Here is a 25574-nt window from a genome sequence, read left to right as displayed (position 1 = left end):
AATTCAAACTCGAAAAGCAAAATTAACAATATTAATAAGACAATACAAATTATTTTATTCATTTCCATAACTGAATAAACATCCCATCCTCAGAAGAAAATAAAGTCCCTATAACACTGTTTCCAACTAGAAAGGTGGCCACTTTACTAAAGTAAAGTAGCCTGAAACTTTGAGGACAGTTTATTTATTTATGAAAATGTATCAATGAAGAGCTTTCCTTTCTGATAAAAATGTACTTCCCAAAGCTATATAGTACACCTTTTAAAAACAAAATGCCATAGTGTATAAATATGGAGGATATATTTATTCATTATTCAAATTGAAAGTCCAAAGAGAAAACGAAGCAAGATCAAATTAATAGTATTATTTTACTACGCTACTAGGAAAAATCATGCCATAATTAAATGTATGATGTAAAAGCTTAAAATGGAAATACTTCAATTAAAATCTAAAATATAATTGTTTTATTTTAGCCTTTCCCCTTTATAATTTTCAATTTGACATTTTATCTTTTGAATTTTACGTTTTACATATGACATTGACATTTTCAGATTCACCTTTTACATTTTGATTATCATTTAGAAGTGACAGGTGTCAATTTAAATGAGGAGGCATGGCCCAACGGCTGGTGGGAGGGTCTGAAACGACTTCCAGCTGATAGTTAAAGCTTTGCATTTTAAATTTGACTTTTTAAATTTAATTATGGCATGATTTTTCCTAGTAGTGTAGTAAAATAATAATATTTTTAATTTGATCTCGCTTCGTTTTCTCTTTGGCCTTTCAATTTGAATTATGAATAAAAATATCCTCCATATATAAACACTTAATTCAACCCTGAATTTCAGTTTAACAACAATAAAATGTACATTAACAAGTACAAAGACAGTGTGTACTTTGTGCCATTTGGCTGAAAACCAGTTGAGTAGAGCAGCAACTTTAACATAAACAGTTGAACAGTGTTCAACATGGACCTGACATGACATATTCTCATTGTGGACTATGCTCTAACAGAGTGAGCCATCAGAATCCACCACTCCTTTTTGGATCTTCAGTTACACATACAACATCAGCTCATTTTTAAGAGTCTGCAGCTTGGGTGACAGTTTAGAGTCATCAAGACCAAGTAAGATGTTCTGTGTGAACTCAAAAGTGTTTGTCAGTCCCTTGGGATAGCTGAGATGTAGTGCATAAATCAGGCCGAACATTACCAGGAAGGCATCAGCAAGCCTGGGGAGATTGACAACCACATCACCCTCTAGGACGACAGAGACTCTCACTGGGTGGTAGTGAACTGGGCTTGTGGCATCATCACTGACTGTTGTAAGGAGGACCACTGATGCATCCCACAGGTCTGGCTCATCCATATCATCCTTAAAAAAATGAAAGGGAGAACATATACTAATCACATTTACTGAAACTATGGCTGTGGCAATTTTGATTACAGTTGGATGTAGGGGTGGAACGGTACATGTATTTGTATTGAACCGAAATGGTACGGGCGTCTCGGTACGGTACATGAATTTACACGGAGAATACACAGTATAAAAATAAATAAAACTTGAGTGCAAATTAATTAATGTAATGCGGAACTACTGTTAGACAAGCGGTTCTTTAGGGACACCTAATCTGTAGCCCTGCCCTTAGCTCTGAAGCTCCCGAGCCCCGCCTACATGTCGAGTCAGTCAGTCCAGTCCAAATAAAGAGTCCACATGAAGCGAACTAGTTATTAAATTGATGATGATTTTACCTCAGACTGCATATGAAGAGCAGGCCAGAGGTCCAATAGCTCTTTCACCGATGGGCAGGACATTACAATAGTCTGTCGTCGCAAGGCAAACGTGTTCTGCATCATCTTACTAATTAGGGGTAGGTTTCTCTCAGTCTTCTTTACTTCCTCAACAATAGCCTGCCTCAAAAGATCAAGACTTGAGGGATCCTCTCCGTTTTTTTTCGGCTTCTTTTCCCAGCATTTACAGCGACCTCCTGACATCCAGCCCTTCTCATCTTGGTCCTGTAATTGCCCATTTTAAACTTGATGCTGTTCTTCCAGCTATTCCATCCATTGTCAGATCCTGCTTCTTTTAAACAGGGGTGTTTCCTCACAAGAGCTTCAGCCACCATTGCTATCTCTTTATCACTGGGGTAAGCCTTAAAACCATATATGGTAGATGCCAGTTTGTCTAAAATATTGTGCTTTTGGTCCCTTGACAACTGAAGAGGTCTTTCATTCTTTTCAAATTCAGCATTCCCATCTCTAAGTGTCAGCTCAACGTCAAATGCAAATGTGGGAATTTGTAAAGGACCTGGAGGCCATCTGCTCAGACGTTCTGGGGATGACACATCTGAAAGGGTATCAGTTGATGCAAGAGAACTGGAATCCTGTCTAACTGAAATATGAACACAGGCTTTTTGTGGTAACTCCTCGATGTCAACAAGGCAAGTGAGTTTTCCATCAAAGTCTGTATCTTTGTATTGCAAACTGAAGTCACAGTCCAATTCCAGTTGTTCTTTTAAAATCTCAATCACTGCATCAACAGAGGCTGGATGGGAGCTGAGGCCCTGACGGACATAATGAATGTATGGCAAAACAAACACTGCATGTCTCCAAAACTTATCAGACAGGTTTCCAGGATGCCAAGTAGCCTACTCATTTCAATGTAACAATTGCCGATGAGAACCGGTGTCAAAAAGAAAAAAAAAAGGAAAAAAAGCGATCACAGACTTCATGATCGATTACCATGGCAACGAACAAAGCTTTGATTTTTTTGGGTCAGCCCTAATGTTGATTTATATAATGATTGATTATATTGAGCACATTTTCCAATAAATGAACAATACATTATTTTATGAAGAATTACTTACCATAGAGTGGTCTTAATTTTGTCTCACTTGTATGAACCTCTTGTGAGTCAACAGCAGCAAGCCATCAATATTGTATGCAAAGAGTGGGATTGTATCATTGAAGTCAGATTGCAGGTGGATAGACAGGCTTCCCTGTATGTCTGACAGCTCATAGGATCGAAGATGCTCTACATACCAGGAGTCATAATCACAACAGAGAAAATAAACATTGTGATTCACAAGGTAGATCTGTGTTAGTCTGCAAAATGTTGACAGTCCCCCACTGATTCCAACTGACACCAACATGCCACTGGTATAGTCTGTGCCATCAATGGTCACCTTTGATGTACGATAGACAGTGTCACTAGTTGTTTGTCCTCTAATGTGAGCCTGAGCTACTTCTGGTAGAGCTGAAACCAAAACAGATTCAACCCTGGATGTTTGCGTTTTTGGTTTGAAAAACTATGGTGAACCAAGGTGATATGCCATCATGTGTTGGTGTCTGATTGCCAGTGTCTTCAAGACATTTTTGAAGTTTTGAGCATCATGCACCACTCTCTTGAAGAAGCAATGTTTAGCTTCAAATCGCATGGTCCAAACATGCACCAGGGGCCCAAAACACTTAACTAAGGTGGGGTAATGCTCCACATAGTGATGTTTAGGAAGAAGCCTAAACTCAGGGAAAGCCTCTTGTAGGATCTGTCTGTGGTCACTGATTTTGCAAACAAAATAGTCCAATGTTTCATCAGAAAATGATGGGCACAATGCTAATTCCATCAACTCTTTCAAGTCCATCAAAACCTCCCATGCAACATTACCCTCTGGTACTTTACTGCCTACAAGTAACGGAAGTAGTCTGAGCAGCGTGGCATTTTCATGCCCGTTGCCTCCAATTGTTTTCCGGGTCATGAATGTTTTGGGAACTGGATGAGGTTTATTTACTTTATCAGTGTGCTGATATGGGAATGATGTGATCCTTTGGTTCAAATACTCTAAAGTGAAGTGCTTAAGCCGAATCATTTCTCTAATGCAAAGTGCAAGTTCAACTGGAACAATTCCTTCCAAAAGACTGTGTAGTAGATCTGGAGGAAAACCTGTGATAGGGTGGAAGTGCTCAAGTGACTCACGGAAGACACAATCACCTTTAACCCCAAATTGGCTACTTGAACTCTCAACTTGGAGGACATTTTGTACATGAATGTCATGACTCGCTTTGGTTCTCTGGACAAATTCCTCCTTTTTTACCTCAGTTGTTTGAAACTGTTCACTTGTGGCCATACAGAATCTGCAAACATAATCTGCTCTGAATGACTCCAAAAAGCCACCTAACCCATGTGCAGCCAGATTGTCAGCAGGAACACAGAAGCCTTTCACATTCTGACCAACAGATTCAATGAAAACACCATCCTGTTCAAGTGTGTGAACATCACGAACCAGTGGAGCAAGTACAGCTGCATATCCATATTTCTGGAGGTCTGTCACTTTAGCTTGTCACGCCCTGGCTCTGGGGAGGCTTGTATGTTGAGCCAGGGTGTGAGTGTTCTTTGTTTTTCTAGTTCATGTATGTCTATGTTGGCCAGAGTGGTTCTCAATCAGAGGCAACGAGTGTCAGCTGTTGCTGGTTGTCTCTGATTGGGAACCATATTTAGACAGGCTGTGTTCCCACAGTGTTTGTGGGATCTTGTTCCAGTGTGGTTTGTGTTAGACCGAGGACGTCACGTTATCGTTTGTTGTTTTGTTCGTGTAATCATTAAATAAAAAGTATGTTCGCCTTCAACGCTGTGCCTTGGTCCTCTGTTCCCGACGATCGTGACAGAAGATCCCACCAAGACTGGACCAAGCAGCGTGTCCAGGAGCCATCGCCAAGGAGATCTCTAGCGGATCTCCTTCGCCTCCTCGACTGGGTCAAGCCGTGTGAGGAAGAGAGAGGCTGGACCTGGAAGCAGAAGGGCGAAAGTCTGGCGAGAGACATGGAGACCTGTTCCACGGGTAGGAGAGACGGCCAGAACATTTTTAGGGGGGGGGGCTCACGCCGTGGACGACGGGGCAGCAGGAGGCCGCCAGGTTACGGGAGTCACTGGTCACCAGGGGGAAAGAGGATGTAGAGGCACGGCGAGAGGTACTGGGGTGTTTTGCCAGTCCGGTCCGGCCTGTTCCTGATCCCCGCGTAGGGCCAGTGGTGTGTGTTCCCAGTACGGTCCGGCCCGCTCCTGCTCCCCGCACCAAGTCAGTGGTGCGTTTCGTCAGCCCAGCTCGGCCCGCTCCTGCTCCCCGCACCAAGTCAGTGGTGCGCTTCGTCAGCCCGGCTCGGCCCGTTCCTGCTCCCCGCACCAAGTCAGGGGTGCGTTTCGTCAGCCCGGCTCGGCCCGTTCCTGCTCCCCACACCAAGCCAGTGGTGTGCGTCGTCAGTCCGGCACAGCCCGTGCCTGTTCCACCGGTGCCTGGTTCGGCACGGGTCAGCTGCTTCACGCCGGAGCTAGAGCAATCCGCTCCACCAGTGTGCAGTCCAGCTCCGGTCAGCAGGGCCAGACCGGACCAGGGGTACTTTGGGGGGTTAGAGAGGGAGTGGGGATCATGCCCGGAGCCGGATCTGCCGCCAAGGCGGAGTGCCCACCCGGTCCCTCCCCTGTGGTATTTGGTTGGCGCGGTCGGAGTCCGCGCCTTTGGGGGGGGTACTGTCACGCCCTGGCTCTGGGGAGGCTTGTATGTTGAGCCAGGGTGTGAGTGTTCTTTGTTTTTCTAGTTCATGTATGTCTATGTTGGCCAGAGTGGTTCTCAATCAGAGGCAACGAGTGTCAGCTGTTGCTGGTTGTCTCTAATTGGGAACCATATTTAGACAGGCTGTGTTCCCACAGTGTTTGTGGGATCTTGTTCCAGTGTGGTTTGTGTTAGACCGAGGACGTCACGTTATCGTTTGTTGTTTTGTTCGTGTAATCATTAAATAAAAAGTATGTTCGCCTTCAACGCTGCGCCTTGGTCCTCTGTTCCCGACGATCGTGACATAGCTAGCATGGCCAATTGTATAGTGTGCATTGCTGATCTATACTTGGGCGGCACATTTGCTAGGACCCAGTATACAGCACAAAGTTTGTGAACTTTACGTGATGTGCCGAGAGGGTTAGTGATTTCAAGATCGTCAATATATAGCTGTATTGCTAGGTGTAGATCTTCTGTTGAGAGTAACTCATTTTCCTGGAAATGAGAGCCATCACGATATGACACATAATAACCAGGCTCAGTGTTTGGTTCTCTGATCTTGCTCAGGATATCTGTGTTTTTAAACAGCTCCTGAATCATTTGAAGGATTGGAACATACATGATGGTATGACCAGGTGCTTCTAAATGGTACTCTACTGGCATTACCAATGGATAGTTGTGCTCTATAAATGTCTTCCTTCGCTTATAAGAGGACAACTCTGCACCTTTGGAGGTTGCACTAAATACAACATTAGAGTCCATGACAGCACTGACAACTTCATTGAGTGTGGAATCTGTGATATTGTGACCATGTCTCTGCAATATATCATTAATTGCATCCTTGATCAATGGCTGAGATAAAGAGAAGATCTGATTCAAGTGATCAACTATTTCTTGTGAAGCTGTGTTTGACACATGAAGGATAGCCTGCATCTTTAGAAATAAAGATGCTGCATTAAGTTTGAGCTGATTTTTTAGTTTTGAAGTATCACACTGCTCATCATCCTGCATTTCTGTGCTCTGAACTGGACACTCTTCATCCACATCAATAGTGACGTTAGAGTTGGTGGTTTGGAGATTCTGAGTATGTTCATAGATAATGTCACTACCAAAGTCTGACGCAAGACTCGCTTGATGCACTCTACTTTTATGGGAATTAAAAGAAGCGTATACATTTGTGCTATAGTTACAACCTTTGTATGGGCATACCATTGTCTCATGCTTTTTTAAGTGTGTTCTTATGTGACTGAGGAGTACAGACTCAGAAAAAGGTTGCTGAAATGTGCATAAAGGACACTTAAAAGTCACAAGTTCCTGAATCTCCTTTGCATTGCTGTTATGTTCTTGAGTATGATATCTTGACAGATGAGTACTCAGTGCACTAAGTGTCTGAAATGTGCACATGCAATCATCATGGAGGCATGGGAGTGGGCTCATTTTTGAAAAGTGGCTGTGCTGCAGTCTGCAGTGTTTAAATAAATATTTTCTAGTGGTAAAAGAAGCTGAACACAACTTACAGTGCCAAGTCATATTTGTTGCAGCAACCTGAAAACACACAAAAAAATATTATTTTACAGGACACCTGTCATGAAGTTTAAACCTCCATGGTGGAATGGTGGAACAAGCTCCCTCACGACGCCAGGACAGCGGAGTCACTCACCACCTTCCGGAGACATTTGAAACCCCACCTCTTTAAGGAATACCTGGGATAGGATAAAGTGTTCCTTCTACCCCCCCCAAATTGTAAAGTGGTTATCCCACTGGCTATAGGGTGAACGCACCAATTTGCGAGTCGCTCTGGCTAAGAGCGTCTGCTAAATGACGTTAATGTGCCCTTGAGCAAGGCACTTAACCCTAATTGCTCCTGTAAGTCGCTCTGGATAAGAGCGTCTGCTAAATGACTAAAATGTAAATGTAAAACTATCAAAAACTGTAGTTATATATTCCTCATACTAAAAGTGTACAACAATATAGCTACACCAACATTGATTAAAACAAAGTAGATGTGTAAGATGCCTGTTAGACTATTCAAAACATTTTATTACACAAATAAGTTAAAGTTAGGTAACGTTGGGCTGGTAGCATCCATAAATTCTTATCGTAGCAATAACAAAAAATGTATACAAAAAAATTAACCAGCGAATTCAACTTGCAGAGAATAGCTTTCAGTTAGCCTAAGGCACAACACGTGGAGTTAGCTTCTGCTTTCACTCACAACACTGACACATCTCCAGCGCAGATTTCAAGTTTTTATTGAGCAGTACATGATACCTTACTATCCACCGCTGCACGTTGGGCTCAACCAGTTTTTTACAACTATATTAGCCTAGCCATGTAGCCTATACAGCTAGCTAACTGGCGGGATGACTTTGCATGTTAGCTTGCTAACCTAACGGATAACCGTTTTACATTGCTAACGTGACTCACTTTGTCCGTCTTAAAAACACGTTGAACCTCCAGAAACAAACATTCAAGCAAGTTTTATGTTGACTACTTACATTCACAACTCATTTGTGCAGAGCTGAGTGTTACCCTCCGGTCTCCTGCTCTTCTCCTCGGCTCCGGTCTGCTGCCTGAAGAGGAAGTGCACGCAAATACTACAAAAAAAAAGATGTGAGCGCATATATGTAATTTATTAACTAGCCAACCTTGTAACAAGCAAACTATTAACAATTAATTCTTTATAAACGTATATACACGTGTGTGTGTGTGTGTGTGTGTGTGTGTGTGTGTGTGTGTGTGTGTGTGTGATATTTTATATATACAAATCTATCTGATGCAATTTATTTATTCTCAATTCGTTCTTGATTTGATTCATTTGTCATGCTGAAAGACCCAGCCACGTTTCATCTTCAATGCCCTTGCTGATGGAAGGAGGTTTTCACTCAAAATCTCACGATACATGGCCCCATTCATTCTTTCCTTTACACGGATCAGTCGTCCTTGTCCCTTTGCAGAAAAACAGCCCCAAAGCATGATGTTTCCACCCCCATGCTTCACAGTAGGTATGGTGTTCTTTGGATGCAACTCAGCATTCTTTGTCCTCCTAACACGACAAGTTGAGTTTTTACCAAAAAGTTATATTTTGGTTTCATCTGACCATATGAAATTCTTCCAATCCTCTTCTGGATCATCCAAATGCACTCTAGCAAACTTCAGGCGGGCCTGGACATGTACTGGCTTAAGCAGGGGGACACGTCTGGCACTGCAGGATTTGAGTCCCTGGCGGCGTAGTGTGTTACTGATGGTAGGCTTTGTTACTTTGGTCCCAGCTCTCTGCAGGTCATTCACTAGGTCCCCCCGTGTGGTTCTGGGATTTTTGCTCACCGTTCTTGTGATCAGTTTGACCCCACGGGGTGAGATCTTGCGTGGAGCCCCAGATCGAGGGAGATTATCAGTGGTCTTGTATGTCTTCCATTTCATAATAATTGCTCCCACAGTTGATTTCTTCAAACCAAGCTGCTTACCTATTGCAGATTCAGTCTTCCCAGCCTGGTACAGGTCTACAATTTTGTTTCTGGTTCCTTTGACAGCTCTTTGGTCTTGGCCATAGTGGAGTTTGGAGTGTGACTGTTTGAGGTTGTGGACAGGTGTCTTTTATACTGATAACAAGTTCAAACAGGTGCCATTAATAAAGGTAACGAGTGGAGGACAGGGGAGCCTCTTAAATAAGAAGTTACAGGTCTGTGAGAACCAGAAATCTTGCTTGTTTGTAGGTGACCAAATACTTATTTTCCACCATAATTTGCAAATAAATTCATAAAAAATCCTACAATGTGATTTTCTGGATTTATTTTCTTCTAAATTTGTCTGTCATAGTTGACGTGTACCTATGATGAAAATTACAGGCCTCTCTCATCTTTCTAAGTGGGAGAACTTGCACAATTGTTGGCTGACTAAATACTTTTTTCCCCCACTGTGTATATATATATATATATATATATATATATATATATATATATATATATATATATTCACCATTGATATAGATAGCTTATACACCAATATCAACACAGTAGTAGGGATAGAGGCAGTTAGAACACTTTTCAATAGGTTTCCAGATAGGGATAGACCGGACAACGACATATTAGAACTATTAGAGATCAGCCTGACGAGCAATGACTTCATGTTTAATGGTAGGCACTACTTACAGGTGGAGGGAACAGCTATGGGTAAGACATTTGCACCTGCATATGCACACGTTTCACAGATTTCATTAATATTCTCAATAATCACCACGCCTTCTTCAACCAAAACAATGCAACACAGAAAACATTACTCACCAAAGTATACTTTAAACCTACAGATACACATGCTCTACTCCATAAACACAGCTACCATCCAAAACACACTTTCAAAAGGTATAGCGAAATCACAATTAATTTGCTTCAATAGAATCTCCTCCCTTCAACAGGACTTGGACCATGCCATCTCAGTGGCAGACTGGAACTTCATAGGCACAGCATCCACACTGATACTAGGAGATTCCAACCTCAACAGAATACCCCCATTCAATAACCCAAACATCCAAATCGACAGCTACCCAGGTGCAAATATTTATCATTTTGCCAAGGTTCTGAAAAAGACACCTGCCAGGTGGTTCTCTCGGTGGGTATAACCAACAAGGACCATGATCCCTACCAGACCTCCCTCAAACAGCTGGCAGCCATGTATAAAGAAGCAATAAACACTTTTCCAAATGCTATTATTTATATCCCTATCCTTAACCACTCAGTTCCTCACCCCAGTGCAGAAACACAACCTGAAAATCATGAATGGATACATCACCACACAATTCCCAACCCTCCAACTCCATACGTCTCCAGATCTGATACACTGGACAACAACCACAGCAAGACTGATATTCAATAACTGGTGCCAGCATTACATTTACATTGACTTCCATCCACAGCTTGACAATCATAGCCACACCAACAGAATATTTTCACAACTCTTTCCCTCTTCCCTCACTGTTGCTGCCACAGCCACTACCTCAGATCCCCCAGCAGAGGGCAGAACTACACCTGGTTTATCAAACATCAGACAGACACAAAAGAAAATCTCACCCACATAGAAAGAGAGGCCATAAAACAACTTAAAAACAACCCACAAAATATACCGAAACCAGCAGACAAAGGATCAAAAATAGTTATAATAGATAAACACCAATACACATACGGAGCAAACAGACAATTATCCAACACTAAACACTATCAACCAATAGACAACCTTATACAACTACAGACACAAATACAATTAAGGCAAATCATTCAAACCCTCTATGAAAAACATATCACTGCTGAACAACGGAACTTTCTCTTTGTACCAGACACCCCACGACCTAGACTGTTTCACCTACTCCCGAAAATACACAAAGAACCAGACACCTGGATAGTTGCCTTTGAGGTTCCCCCCCAGAAGACCAAATGTTTCTGACTGCAACAGTGAGTCCTACAACATCTCAGAATACATTGACTATTATATCAACCCCCTCTCCACTAAGCACCCCAGTTATCTTAGGGACACATCACTTCATGGAGAGGATTGGAACAATAGTTGTTCCCTCCCAAACCCACATATTAACAATAGATATTTATGGCCTATACACTAATATAAATACAGCAACAGGAATACAAGCAGTTAGAAACATTTTCAAGAGGTATTCAGTTAACACTAGACCGGACAAAGAAATACTACAACTATTAGAAATCAGCCTTACTAGCAATAACTTTTTATTCAACGATCACTATTACCTACAGGTGGCGGGAACAGCTATGGGTAAAAAATGTGCAACTGCATACGCAAATATACACATGGCTGAATGGGAGAGAGGCGCTGAATGGGAGAGAGAGGCACTGGCCAAGTGTCCATACCAACCCACCTTTTATTACCGATTCTTAGACCATATAAAGGAGCCTGGCCTCACGACATTCAACTATTTACAGATTTCCTAAACATTCTCAACAATCATCCATCCATCCATTAAGGTTAAATACACAATTCATCAGCAAGAAGTCAACTTCCTAGACACAGCAGTTTTTTTCAGTAATAACAATCCATCACAGAAAAAAAAGTCTGTCACTTCACAATGATACATCATTTGACAATACAAAACAGGTTAAAAAATCCACATTGTGGACCACTCAAATAGTTTTGAGACACTGAAAGCAGTAATAGCAACATAGTACATTATTTAATTTGGAGTCCACTATAATCTATAATACATGTAGGCCTACCTGTACGTGGCACAGAAAGCAGTTGGGCACCGGTTCACCTCCAGCTCCTCTGCCAATGCAGCCAACACTGCGCTGAAGTTTCACTGAAGATTATCCATGGCCAGGTGCTGGGACAGCCAGCGAACATCCTTTACTTCCTGCAAAATACATTTATTTTGAGGGTAGATACAGTAAGTAAATAAGATAAGACCAGAGTAGCCAAGTGAAGAAATGTGATGCATAATCTCACCTTCACTTTTAAGTACTGAAGGCCCAGGATCGCTGAAGCAGCTTTCAAGAATTCTGTCTTGTTACTGCTTTTGGAAAAGTAACTATGGAGCTGCCACAGGTGCTCCTTGAAAGTGTCCATATAGGGGACATCAGCTGATGCATCTTTACAGGCTAGAGCAAGGCGGTGGGCAGCAAAAGCCACAGACACCATCCACAGGAAGGCATCCTTTAGCTGTTTTGCCACACCACTATGTTGTCCTGTTTGAAGATGAGGAAAATCATTTGTACGTTGTGAATATACAGAAATGTTGTCTTGATTTAATAATGTTTCAAACATTGTAGTTGTATGCCTACGTACTGTTTTAGATTTTCTGAACATAATTTGTGAGAAAATACACACATTTACGTGCAACTTAATTCGTGGGAAAAATTGTTTTATTAACGCCAATGCTGTTTCTATGATTGATTTTGATTAATACTTTGGGATACTGGTGCATTTCTAGTCAGAAAGGCCCTTTTTTCATGTAATAATAATAATACGCCATTTAGCAGACGCTTTTATCCAAAGCGACTTACAGTCATGTGTGCATACATTTTTACGTATGGGTGGTCCCGGGGATCGAACCCACTACCCTGGCGTTACAAGTGCCATGCTCTACCAATTGAACTAAAGAGGACCACAAGGTGTAGGCAACAGTACACCATTTTCTTCATAATTCATTTAATACATGTTAAAGAGGTTAATGTAAAATAATGAAATATGTCGGCTTTCACTTATGGTACTTCCAAGGCCTTTCCATTATAATTATAACGGTTATGTCAATCATGTTATATACTTAGGCTATTGTAACGCGTTCAACCAGTTAGCAAGTCAGAAATGTCAGTTTCCTAGTACCAACTAGCACTTGAATGCTGTATTATGCCAGCTTCACAAATCATTTGTATCACAAGACATACTGTAAAAAAAAAAATCACTCTAACACTTTGTGTTGTGTCCATACCAGTCATCACTGCAGCCCCATCAGTGCCCAGGCTGTACAATCTCTCTGTAGGTATGTTTTTGATGTGCAGCACCTCCTTAGGATGGCGGCAACGATGGTGTCTGCCTTGCCATCAGGGACTGACACCAGGTCCAGGAACTGGATGTAAATCAATTTCAATCAATTTTATTTTATATAGCCCTTCTTACATCAGCTAATATCTCGAAGTGCTGTACAGAAACCCAGCCTAAAACCCCAAACAGCTAGTAATGCAGGTGTAGAAGCACGGTGGCTAGGAAAAACTCCCTAGAAAGGCGAAAACCTAGGAAGAAACCTAGAGAGGAACCAGGCTATGAGGGGGTGGCCAGTCCTCTTCTGGCTGTGCGGGTGAAGATTATAACAGAACCATGCCAAGATGTTCAAAAATGTTCATAAGTGACAAGCATGGTCAAATAATAATCAGGAATAAATCTCAGTTGGCTTTTCATAGCCGATCATTAAGAGTTGAAAACAGCAGGTCTGGGACAGGTAGGGGTTCCATAACCGCGAGGCAGAACAGTTGAAACTGGAATAGCAGCAAGGCCAGGCGGACTGGGGACAGCAAGGAGTCACCACGGCCGGTAGTCCCGACGTATGGTCCTAGGGCTCAGGTCTCTCAGTTGGCTTTTCATAGCCGATCATTAAGAGTTGAAAACAGCAGGTCTGGGACAGGTAGGGGTTTCGTAACCGCAGGCAGAACAGTTGAAACTGGAATAGCAGCAAGGCCAGGCGGACTGGGGACAGCAAGGTGTCATCATGCCCGGTAGTCCTGACGTATGGTCCTAGGGCTCAGGTTCTCAGAGAGAAAGAGAGAACGAGAGAATTAGAGAGAGCATACTTAAATTCACACAGGACACTGGATAAGACAGGAGAAGTACTCCAGGTATAACCAACTAACCCCAGCCCCCGACACATAAACTACTGCAGCATAAATACTGGAGGCTGAGACAGGAGCGGTCCGGAGACACTGTGGCCCCATCCGAAGAAACCCCGGACAGGGCCAAACAGGAAGGATATAACCCCACCCACTCTGCCAAAGCACAGCCCCCGCACCACTAGAGGGATATCCTCAACCACCAACTTACAATCCTGAGACAAGGCCGAGTATAGCCCACAGAGGTCTCCACCACAGCACAAACCAAGGGGGGGCGCCAACCCAGACAGGAAGATCACGTCAGTAACTCAACCCACTCAAGTGACGCACCCTCCCAGGGGACGGCATGAAAGAGCACCAGCAAGCCAGTGACTCAGCCCCTGCAACAGGGTTAGAGGCAGAGAACCCCAGTGGAGAGGGGAACCGGCCCGGCAGAGACAGCAAGGGCTGTTCGTTGCTCCAGAGCCTTTCCGTTCACCTTCACACTCCTGGGCCAGACTACACTCAATCATATGACCTACTGAAGAGATAAGTCTTCAGTAAAGACTTAAAGGTTGAGACCGAGTCTGCGTCTCTCACATGGGTAGGCAGACTGTTCCATAAAAATGGAGATCTATAGGAGAAAGCCCTGCCTCCCGCTGTTTGCTTAGAAATTCTAGGGACAATTAGGAGGCCTGCGTCTTGTGACCGTAGCGTACGTATTGGTATGTACGGCAGGACCAACTCGGAAAGATAGGTAGGAGCAAGCCCATGTAACGCTTTATAGGTTAACAGTAAAACCTTGAAATCAGCCCTTGCCTTAACAGGCAGGTGTCACTCTTTGTCCATGTATATGTGAATGTGAAAACATACAAAAATCCATACACTATTTCATTATTAGTCATGGATGTGACTGTAGAATATCACGATTAAAAATAATGGTAAACTCTTATTGAAATAATACCTGACATGTAAATCCAGCTGCTTATTAGTTGCCACATCTGTAGTTTCATCAGCCTCCAGGCCAATGGCTACAGATGTCTGGATGGCATGGAGGATAGGATAGAATCTTCAACATTTCGTCCACTATTATGTGGGACCTGTAGTTTGTGTTCTTGCCAATCTTCAAGTAAATTACAACAATGTGAAATAAGTCTGGTGACGTTTAAATATCAAGTGAAGAAAATATGAACAAAAACACAATTGTGGAGCACTCATTCACAAACCCAGCAATTCATCAAGGTCCTGCAGTGATGACTGGTATGGACACAACACTCTCTCCTTGTGTCCTTCCATCTCCCTTCCTGGCTCACTCAGTTCCACTGCTCCCCTTCTGGCATTCTACTCTCCTCCATTCTGTCCCTCATGCATCCTTACCTCATTCCCGTGATTCTGCTTCTTCTCTGTCTAGTAAAGTAAGCCATGTTATAAAAACGATAGCTTAAGCTTTTAAATAATTAGTTAACTAAAGAGTTTCATTTAATTCAGGCTGATTCAATGTTAGCTAGCTAAGTTAACTTTACTTGACACTATTGTCCCTGCTCCCCCTTTCTCTTTCGCTGTCATTGTACGCTGATGATTCATGTTTTCTTTTAAATCCACAACGTGAATCCCTCCACAGCCTCAGAGGATCTAGATACATTTTCTAACCTCTCTGGATTACAACCATATTATGATAAATGTACGATATTACGTATTGGATCACAAAAAAAATACAATTTACATTACCATGTAGTTTACCAATAAAATTTTCTGATGGTGATATACTAGGAATACATATCCCAAATGAAATATGATCTCACTCCAATACATTTTAATAGAAAGTTAGCAAAAATAAATAAGATCTTGCTGCTATGGAAAGGTAAATACAATGTAAAGTATTGAATGTACAGCTTGTATAACAGTGTCCCCTCAAAATAACTCAACACACAGCCATTAATGTCTAAACCGTTGGCAACAAAAGTGAGTACACCCCTAAGTGAAAATGTCCAAATTGGGCCCAAAGTGTCAATATTTTGTGTGGCCATCATCATTTTCCAGCACTGCCTTAACCCTCTTGGGCATGGAGTTCACCAGAGTTCACAGGTTGCCACTGGAGTCCTCTTCCACTCCTACATGACGACATCACAGAGCTGGTGGATGTTAGAGACCTTGCACGCCTCCACCTTCCGTTTGAGGATGCCCAACAGATGCTCAATATTCCCCCTCGGGAGACTGAAAAGATTTGGCATGGGTCCTCAGATCCTCAAAGAATTCTACAGCTGCACCATCGAGAACATCCTGACTGGTTGCATCACCGCCTGGTATGGCAACTGCTCGGCCTCCGACCGCAAGGCACTACAGAGGGTAGTGCGTACGGCCCAGTACATCACTGGGGCCAAGCTTCCTGCCATCCAGGACCTCTATACCAGGCGGTCTCAGAGGAAGGCCCTCAAGATTGTCAAAGACTCCAGCCACCCTAGTCATAGACTGTTCTCTCTGCTACCGCACGGCAAGCAGTACCAGAGTGCCAAGTCTAAGTCCAAAATACTTCTCAACAGCTTCTACCCACAAACCATAAGACTCCTGAACAACTAATCATGGCTACCCAGACTATTTGCACTGCCCCCCCCCACCCCATATTTTTACGCTGCTGCTACTCTGTAAATTATTTATGCATAGTCACTAACTCTACCCACATGTACATATTACTTCAACTACTTCAACTAGCCGGTGCCCCCGCACATTGACTCTGCACCAGTAACCCCCTGTACAGTGAGGGAAAAAAGTATTTGATCCCCTGCTGATTTTGTACGGTGCCCACTGACAAAGAAATGATCAGTCTATAATTTTAATGGTAGGTTTATTTGAACAGTGAGAGACAGAATAACAACACAAAAATCCAGAAAAACGCATGTCAAAAATGTTATAAAATTATTTGCATTTTAATGAGGGAAATAAGTATTTAACCACTCTGCAAAACATGACGCAACAAGTTTGAGAAAAATGGTATTATATAATGAAATCTTCCCCTGCTTCTCAAATCCACAATCTGATTTGAAATCGTATCAACCAATCAGTAACTAGAGCTGTTTAGAAAGACACTGGTGGTGGGTTACTACCTGCTGAAAATCTTGTCAGAAGTTAGCAGATTCACTACATTCCAAACAACTGCTGATTTGACCACTAACGCAACAAGTTTGTGAAGGTGTACCTGTGGATGTATTTCAAGGCATACCTTCAAACTCAGTGCCTCTTTGCTTGACATCATGGAAAATCAAAATAAATCAGCCAAGACCTCAGAAAAAAATTGTAGGCCTCCACAAGTCTGGTTCAAACTTGGGAGCAATTTTCAAATGCCTGAAGGTACCACGTTCATCTGTACAAACCAATGCAAGTATAAACACCATGGGAACACGCAGCCGTCATACCGCTCAGAAAAGAGACGTGTTCTGTCTCCTAGAGATGAACGTACTTTGGTGTGAAAAGTGCAAATCAATCCCAGAACAACAGCAAAGGACCTTGTGAAGATGCTGAAGGAAACGGGTACAACTGTATCTATATCCACAGTAAAACGAGTCCTATATCGACATAACCTGAAAGGCCACTCAGAAAGGAAGAAGCCACTGCTCCAAAACTGCCATAAAAATGCCCGACTACGGTTTCCAACTGCACATGGGGACAAAGATCGTACTTTTTGGAGAAATGTCCTCTGGTCTGATGAAACAAAAATAGGACTGTTTGGCCATAATGACCAGCGTTATGTTTGGAGGAAAAAGGGAGCTGCTTGCAAGCCGAAGAACACCATCCCAACCGTGAAGCACTGGGATGGCAGCATCATGCTGTGGGGGTGCTTTGCTGCAGGAGGGACTGGTGCACAAAATAGATGGCATCATGAGGAAGGAAAATTATGTGGATATATTGAAGCAACATCACAAGACATCAGTCAGAAAGTTATAGCTTGGTCGCAAATGGGTCTTCCAAATGGACAATGATCGCAAGCATACTTCCAAAGTTGTGGCAAAATGGCTTAAGGACAACAAAGTCAAGGTATTGGATTGTCCATCACAAAGCCCTGACCTCAATCCTAAAGAAAATTTGAGGGCAGAACTGAAAAAGTGTGTGCGAGCAAGGAGGCCTACAAACCTGACTCAGTTACACCAGCTCTGTCAGGAGGAATGGGCCAAAATTCACCCAACTTATTGTGGGAAGCTTGTGGAAGGCTACCCGAAATGTTTGACCCAAGTTAAACAATTTAAAGACAATGCTACCAAATACTAATTCAGTGTTTGTGAACTTCTGACCCACTGGGAATGTGATGAAATAAATAAAAGCTGAATTAAATAATTCTCTACTATGATTCTGACATTTCACATTCTTAAAATAAGTGGTGATCCTAACTGACCTAAGACGGGGAATTTTTACTAGGATTAAATGTCAGGAATTGTAAAAAAACTGAGTTTAAATGTATTTGGCTAAGGTGTACAGTGAGGTAAAAAAGTATTTTATCCCCTGCTGATTTTGTATGTTTGCCCACTGACAAAGAAATGATCAATCTATAATTTGAATGGTAGGGTTATTTGAACAGTGAGAGACAGAATAACAACAACAAAATCCAGAAAAACGCTTGTCAAAAATGTAATCAATTGATTTGCATTTTAATGAGGGAAATAAGTATTTGACCCCTCTGCAAAACATGACTTAGTACTTGGTGGCAAAACCCTTGGCAATGACAGAGGTCAGACGTTTCTTGTAGTTGGCCACCAGGTTTGCACACATCTCAGGAGGGATTTTGTCCCACTCCTCTTTGCAGATCTTCTCCAAGTCATTAAGGTTTCGTGGCTGACGTTTGGCAACTCGAACCTTCAGCACCCTCCACAGATGTTCTATGGGACAGTCAAAACTGTTCGCTGCTCTGGCACCCCAATGGTGGAACAAGCTCCCTCACGACGCCAGGACAGCGGAGTCACTCACCACCTTCCGGAGACATTTGAAACCCCACCTCTTTAAGGAATACCTGGGATAGGATAAAGTAATCCTTCTACCCTCCCTTCCCCCACCCCACCCCCCCAAAAAAACATACAAAAATAATTAATTGTAAAGTGGTTATCCCACTGGCTATAAGGTGAATGCACCAATTTGTAAGTCGCTCTGGATAAGAGCGTCTGCTAAATGACGTAAATGTAAATGTAAATGTGGATTAAGGTCTGGAGACTGGATAGGCCACTACAGGACCTTAATGTGCTTCTTCTTGAGCCACTCCTTTGTTGCCTTGGCCGCGTGTTTTGGGTCATTGTCATGCTGGAATACCCATCCACAACCCATTTTCAATGCCCTGGCTGAGGGAAGGAGGTTCTCACCCAAGATTTGACGCTACATGGCCCCGTCCATCGTCCCTTTGATGCGGTGAAATTGTCCTGTCCCCTTAGCAGAAAAACACCCCCAAAGCATAATGTTTCCACCTCCATGTTTGACGGTGGGGATGGTGTTCTTGGGGTCATAGGCAGCATTCCTCCTCCTCCAAACATGGCGAGTTGAGTTGATGCGAAAGAGCTCCATTTTGGTCTCATCTGACCACAGCACTTTCACCCTGTTCTCCTCTGAATCATTCAGATGTTCATTGGCAAACTTCAGACGGACCTGTATATGTGCTTTCTTGAGAAGGGGGACCTTGCGGGTGCTGCAGGATTTCAGTCCTTCACGGCGTAGTGTGTTACAAATTGTTTTCTTGGTGACTACGGTCCCAGCTGCCTTGAGATCATTGACCAGATCCTCCCGTGTAGTTTTGGGCTGATTACTCACCATTCTCATGATCATTGCAACTCCACGAGGTGAGATCTTTCATGGAGCCCAAGGCCGAGGGAGATTGACAGTGCATTTGTGTTTCTTCCAGTTGCGAATAATCGCACCAACTGTTGTCACCTTCTCACCAAGCTGCTTGGCGATGGTCTTGTAGCCCATTCCAGCCTTGTGTAGGTCTACAATCTTGTCCCTGACATCCTTGGAGAGCTCTTTGGTCTTGGCCATGGTGGAGAGTTTGGAATCTGATTGATTGATTGCTTCTGTTGACAGGTGTCTTTTATACAGGTAATAAACTGAGATTAGGAGCACTCCCTTTAAGAGTGTGCTCCTAATCTCAGCTCGTTACCTGTATAAAAGACACCTGGGAGCCAGAAATCTTTCTGATTGAGAGGGGGTCAAATACTTATTTCCCTCATTAAAATGCAAATCAATTTAGAACATTTTTGACATGGGGTTTTTCTGGATTTTGTTGTTGTTGTTTTTCTGTCTCTCACTGTTCAAATAAACCTACCATTAAAATTATAGACTGATCATTTCTTTGTCAGTGGGCAAACGTACAAAATCAGCAGGGGATCAAAAACTTTTTTCCCTCACTGTATTGGTTATACAAAGTGATTTGTAGATTAGTCAGTCTGTGGGTGGAGGAGGATGAAGACCTTTAATTACGTGCAGGACACACACACGCTGTCAATGACATGCAGCTTTTCTTCTGATAGACAGGGGAGGTTACTATCTGAAGGAATGTGTTAGGATTGGAAGTTGTCTCCTTATGTTTCTTTTGAGATGGTATGGCCTCTGAGGACCACCAAGACCAACTGGATGAGGCTATTAAAAAGGCTGAACGGCTTGCTGAGGAGCTCAACCAAGAGAAGGACCCACATGCCCAACTGGAAGAGGCCATTACCGAGGTAAAAAGGCTGGCTGAGTCCGATAAGGTTGAAGGCTGTGATAAAAGAGTTGATTGGTGATTGTTGGTGTTCTGTAAGGACATGGCACAGAGGGAAAAAGCTATCGTAGTGAAGCAAATAGGGAAGTGTAAAGTGGAGTCGAGCAGCTGGACTGATCAAGCAGGGAAGCAGTGGAGTAAAGGGGTGATAACAGGAGTGCCTGTGAGTGTTAGCACTAAAGAGGTAAGGGAAATGTTGAGAGGAGGCGTTCTAGTGAATGTACACAGATTGCAAGCAACAAGGGGTGGAGATAGGGTAGATAGCATGTCTATTCTGTTACATTTTAAGGACCGGGCACTGCCAAATAAGGCAACAATAATATATATGAGTTATTATGTGAGGGCTTATGTACCGAAGCCTTTAAGATGTTATAAATGCCAGAGGTTTGGGCATGTGGCAACAGTCTGTAAAGAGAAAAAGAGGTGTGCCAGGTGTGGAGGAGAGCATGAGTATGGGAAGTGAGGAGATGGTGTACAACCAAAGTGCAGCAACTGTGGGGGTGCTCATAGTGTGACATATAGTGGGTGTGAGGCTATGAAGAAGGCAGTGGAGGTGCAACAAGTGAGAGCGGAGAGAAGGGTGTCATATGCTGAGGCAGTGAGTGTGGTCCAGGTCCAGGGAGATACAGGTTCAAGGGAGAGATGGGTAGGAGCATCTAGACCGGGGATTACGGGGCAGGTGGGCAGCGAATGGTATACATAGAAAAGAGAAAGCTGGTGACGTTTATAGCAGCAGCTATCAATAGCACTGGTAAAGGGGGGTGTGCCACCTTCATAAAGCAAGGAATTCCCTGCAAGATGATAGGCAAATGTATTGAACAGGAGTATGTGGTGGTGGTGTGGATGAAAGGAGGGGTGCTAGTGGCAGTGAATTACTATAATCTGTGTCAGATATTGGACTTGGAAGTGCTGGAGAGGGTGGAGGGCCAGGAAAGAAGTAAGGTGATGTGGTGTGGGGATTTTAATGCCCTCAACACGCTTTGGGGGAAACAGATTGATGGAAAGGGCCAAGTGATGGAACATTTGATAGAAAATAAAGATCTGGTGTGCCTGATTGATGGCCGAGGGACCAGGATTGATGTAGCCACAGGGAAAGAGTCTGCCTTAGACCTCACTCTGGTATCTAGTGTGATGGCAGGAATATGTGAGTGGGAGGTATGGGAGGAGTCGACAGTAGGGAGTGATCATTACCCCATTGTATGCACAGTAGGCCAGAGGGAGGAGGAGGTGTTAGTGGATGGAGTAGGCAGGTGGGTGTTTGGAAGGGCAAAGTGGGATCAGTTTCAGGAGCTGAGTGAGCAGGTGATGGCTCGGGTGGATATGAGAGGGGATGCAGATAGTATGAATAACTGGGTGAGAACAGCGTTAGTGGGGGCAGCTACTGAGGCTATACCTAAGAGTTCAGGGGGGAGGAGGAGGAAAGCAGTCCCATGGTGGACGGAGGAATGTGGGGCGATGGTGAGGATTAGGAACATGGCATTTAGAGTACTGAAAAGGACGCATAACTTCCAACATCTGATTCATTATAAGCAGGCCCAGGCCATGGTGAGGAGAACTATCCATCAGGCAAAGAGGTCATGTTGGCATTGGTTCTGTGACACCATTGGAAGGGCGACACCTGTGGGAGAAGTGTGGGGGATGATTAAGAGGATGAGTGGGATCAAAGGGGAGTGGGATTATCCAGTGTTGAAGAGTGGGTAGGATGTGGCAGTAACAGATGAGGAGAAAGCAGAGATGATGGCCAAATCATTTGTCCAAGTGCATAGCTCCGCAAATCTGTCAGAGGAGGGGCAGAGGGGGAGAGAGAACACAAGAGAGGAGCATCCTGGAGTGATGGAAAGGATGGAGGATGAAATTATGCGTTGAGTGCACCATTTACCAGGGCAGAGGTGAAAAGACCATTAGGTAAGGGTGGGTTAACTTCACCCGGGAAAGATGAGGTGTGCTATGTTATGTTGGCCCATCTTAGTGATGAGGCACTGGATAAGGTATTGGTGTTGTACAAAAGAGTCTGGGAGGAGGGGAAACTACCAGGCAGTTGGAAGGAGACAGTAGGGGCACCAATCCGGAAGCCCGGGAAGGATCCAACGAAGCCAACAAGCTATCGGCCAATAGCTTTAACATCACATGTATGTAAGATTATGGAACGTATGATTACGGAGAGGTTAGGTTACTTCCTGGAGAGCAGAGGGCTAGTAACGCCACATCAGAGTGGGTTCAGGAAAGGTAGGGGAACTATGGATCCAGTGCTCTGCTTAGAAGCAGAGGTCAGGAAGGCTCAGGTGAACAAGGAGACTGTTGTAGCTGTCTATTTTGATGTGGAGAAGGCGTATGATATGATGTGGAAGGAGGGGTTATTAATCAAGCTTGATATTATGGGCGTAGGAGGAAGAATGTACAACTGGATAAAGGATTTCCTGTTTGGAAGGTCTATCCAGGTGAGGGTGGGGAAGTCTTTATCAGGCAGCTACTTGGTGGATAATGGTACAGCGCAGGGGAGCGTGACTAGTCCTCTGTTGTTCTCAATCATGATCAATGATGTTTACTCTCAGGTACAGCCGGATATAGGGAGGTCATTATTTGCAGATGATGGTACCTTAAGGAAGAGGGAAAGAAATGTGCCATACATAGTCAGGAAGGTACAGGAAGCAATTGATGAGGTAGAGCGTTGGGCATTAATTTGGGGATTCTGGTTCTCTGTAGAGAAAACTCAAACAGTGTTCTTTACCAGGAGGAAGGTGGGAGATGAGGTATGCTTGAGGTTATATGGAACAAACTTGGAGAGGGTGGGGGCCTTCAGGTTCCTTGGGGTAAACTTTGATAGTAGACTGACCTGGGCAGAACACATTGAGAGAGTGGTGGGAAAGTGTAAGAAGGTGCTAAATGTGATGCGCTGTCTGACGGGGAAGGAGTGGGGGGCTGGGCGTTTCTCATTGAAGACCATGTATGTTGCATTGATCCGTTCTGTAATAGACTATGGAAGTATAGCATATGGTTCGGCAGCCCGGACCTCACTGGAAAGGCTAGATGTCATACAGGGGCAAGGACTCAGTATATGTAATGGGACGTTTCGGACGTCCACAGTGGCTAAATTACAGGTGGAGATGGGGGATATGCCGTTGCAGATTAGGATATAGCAGCTGGCAATTAATTATTGGGTCAACCTACAAAGACATTGGGTGTCTCATCCTGCGAAAGGGATTTTACAGGCATGCTGGGAACATGAGCGAAGACCGAACACGAGCTTTGGGTGGGTGGGTAATACCCAGGTGAAGGAGATGTATGGAAGGGAGTTTAGTCCAACGGTAGCTACAGTGGGGAAAAAAAGTATTTAGTCAGCCACCAATTGTGCAAGTTCTCTCACTTAAAAAGATGAGAGAGGCCTGTAATTTTCATCATAGGTACACGTCAACTATGACAGACAAATTGAGATTTTTTTTTCCAGAAAATCACATTGTAGGATTTTTAATGAATTTATTTGCAAATTATGGTGGAAAATAAGTATTTGGTCACCTACAAACAAGCAAGATTTCTGGCTCTCACAGACCTGTAACTTCTTCTTTAAGATGCTCCTCTGTCCTCCACTCATTACCTGTATTAATGGCACCTGTTTGAACTTGTTATCAGTATAAAAGACACCTGTCCACAACCTCAAACAGTCACACTCCAAACTCCACTATGGCCAAGACCAAAGAGCTGTCAAAGGACACCAGAAACAAAATTGTAGACCTGCACCAGGCTGGGAAGACTGAATCTGCAATAGGTAAGCAGCTTGGTTTGAAGAAATCAACTGTGGGAGCAATTATTAGGAAATGGAAGACATACAAGACCACTGATAATCTCCCTCGATCTGGGACTCCACGCAAGATCTCACCCCGTGGGGTCAAAATGATCACAAGAACGGTGAGCAAAAATCCCAGAACCACACGGGGGGACCTAGTGAATGACCTGCAGAGAGCTGGGACCAAAGTAACAAAGCCTACCATCATTAACACACTACGCCGCCAGGGACTGAAATCCTGCAGTGCCAGACGTGTCCCCCTGCTTAAACTAGTACATGTCCAGGCCCGTCTGAAGTTTGCTAGAGTGCATTTGGATGATCCAGAAGAGGATTGGGAGAATGTCATATGGTCAGATGAAACCAAAATATAACTTTTTGGTAAAAACTCAACTCGTCGTGTTTGGAGAACAAAGAATGCTGAGTTGCATCCAAAGAACACCATACCTACTGTGAAGCATGGGGGGTGGAAACATCATGCTTTGGGGCTGTTTTTCTGCAAAGGGACCATGACGACTGATCCGTGTAAAGGAAAGAATGAATGGGGCCATGTATCGTGAGATTTTGAGTGAAAACCTCCTTCCATCAGCAAGGGCATTGAAGATGAAACGTGGCTGGGTCTTTCAGCATGACAATGATCCCAAACACACTGCCCAGGCAATGAAGGAGTGGCTTCGTAAGAAGCATTTCAAGGTCCTGGAGTGGCCTAGCCAGTATCCAGATCTCAACCCCATAGAAAATCTTTGGAGGGGAGTTGAAAGTCCATGTTGCCCAGCGACAGCCCCAAAACATCACTGCACTAGAGGAGATCTGCATGGAGGAATGGGCCAAAATACCAGCAACAGTGTGTGAAAACCTTTGTGAAGACTTACAGAAAACGTTTGACCTGTGTCATTGCCAACAAAGGGTATATAACAATGTATTGAGAAACTTTTGTTATTGACCAAATACTTATTTTCCACCATAATTTGCAAATCAATTCATAAAAAATCCTACAATGTAATTTTCTGGATTTTTTTTTCTAATTTTGTCTGTCATAGTTGACGTGTACCTATGATGAAAATTACAGGCCTCTCTCATCTTTTTAAGTGGGAGAACTTGCACAATTGGTGGCTGACTAAATACTTTTTTCCCCCACTGTATTCCTGTAAATCCACCAAGGCTACTCCCACCTCCAGTAGTTGATCTCAAAGTGTTGGAGAGATCACAGAAA

General features: G+C 43.5%; 1 long non-coding RNA gene across 1 annotated transcript; it reads right to left on the bottom strand.

Annotated features, from left to right (window-relative positions):
- Nucleotides 1–3002: 3002 nt before the first annotated feature.
- LOC121580291 lies at nt 3003–8121 on the bottom strand. The gene is made up of 3 exons (XR_006003012.2): nt 8037–8121; nt 7056–7083; nt 3003–3029 (listed from the first exon to the last, which is right to left on the bottom strand). It is a non-coding gene; the product is annotated as an uncharacterized LOC121580291 (long non-coding RNA).
- Between the last annotated feature and the right edge of the window lie 17453 nt (nt 8122–25574).

Source organism: Coregonus clupeaformis, chromosome 13, assembly GCF_020615455.1.
Source record: "Coregonus clupeaformis isolate EN_2021a chromosome 13, ASM2061545v1, whole genome shotgun sequence".
NCBI classification, from domain to species: Eukaryota; Metazoa; Chordata; class Actinopteri; order Salmoniformes; family Salmonidae; genus Coregonus; species Coregonus clupeaformis.
Note: the sequence above shows the minus strand (reverse complement) of the source record. Positions and strands in the feature narration are given on the sequence as shown.